The 872-nt window shown below is 34.2% G+C and overlaps 1 protein-coding gene across 1 annotated transcript in view; it reads right to left on the bottom strand.

Annotated features, from left to right (window-relative positions):
- The window catches only part of LOC107755620 (cyclin-dependent kinase 14-like), a 169,345-nt gene that overhangs the window by 1,327 nt on the left and 167,146 nt on the right, over positions 1-872 (bottom strand). The gene's annotated exons all lie outside the window — the stretch shown is intronic.

Below are 872 nucleotides of genomic sequence, written 5' to 3'. Positions count from 1 at the left end.
CACTGCTACGGCAAGCACTAGTCATATATTTGAATGTTGAGCAGCGAGCTCATTGGCTACCGATACAGGAGAGAACCAATCAGCTGTGCCATGTGATAATGATGTCATTAGGTCAGATTGAGTTAGACCTATCGGACTGCGCCATCTAGAGTTTCATGCCAGAACTCTGTATTTTAAGACGAGACACTACAGGCAAAACATTGATTTTCATGCACTGGTCAATTTTGAGATTTTGGGCTGTTTGGCTTTCCATAATGTGTTGTTTCAGGTTAATGGAAAGAAAATATCTAAAATACACGTTTAATTGTTTATTTTATGACACTTTATCTATTTGTGTCTGTATATTTCAATTACAATTCATGTCTTTAGAGGTGGTTTTCTCAAAATGAGTTTCTTTCTCCAATTCAGTAGCACTTACATACAACAAACTTTACAGTTTTATTCCCATCTATATTCAGAAGGCTTTTACTGAGTTTGTTCATATATTATTCACACTGATTTATACAACATTTTACTCCTAAAACATGGTGAAAATGTCAACAAAATCAAACAAGAATTTTAAACCAGGATTTATCCAATGGTCAGATTAATCTTCTGGAAATGTATGCACATTAGTGCATATGTAATTAGACAATGCTTCATTTGTATATTTAAACAAACATTTCAGAAAACTTAGTAATACTAAATGCTTCATGCAATCTATCAACTGGTGAAGTATGATGTCTATTAGTTAATTTTTACCCTAATCACATATAGTGTTTTGCCAAACTATTTTAAATGATTTATTTGGATGAACTACATCTTCACAGCGCTGGTGAGGAGGATGATGGGATGCAAAGGAAAGAGTGTGTGTGTGTGTGTGTGTGTGTGTG

This window comes from Sinocyclocheilus rhinocerous, unplaced genomic scaffold (assembly GCF_001515625.1).
Source record: "Sinocyclocheilus rhinocerous isolate Xijiao unplaced genomic scaffold, SAMN03320098_v1.1 scaffold1253, whole genome shotgun sequence".
Classification (NCBI taxonomy): domain Eukaryota; kingdom Metazoa; phylum Chordata; class Actinopteri; order Cypriniformes; family Cyprinidae; genus Sinocyclocheilus; species Sinocyclocheilus rhinocerous.
This window is presented reverse-complemented; position numbering and strand designations above follow the sequence as displayed.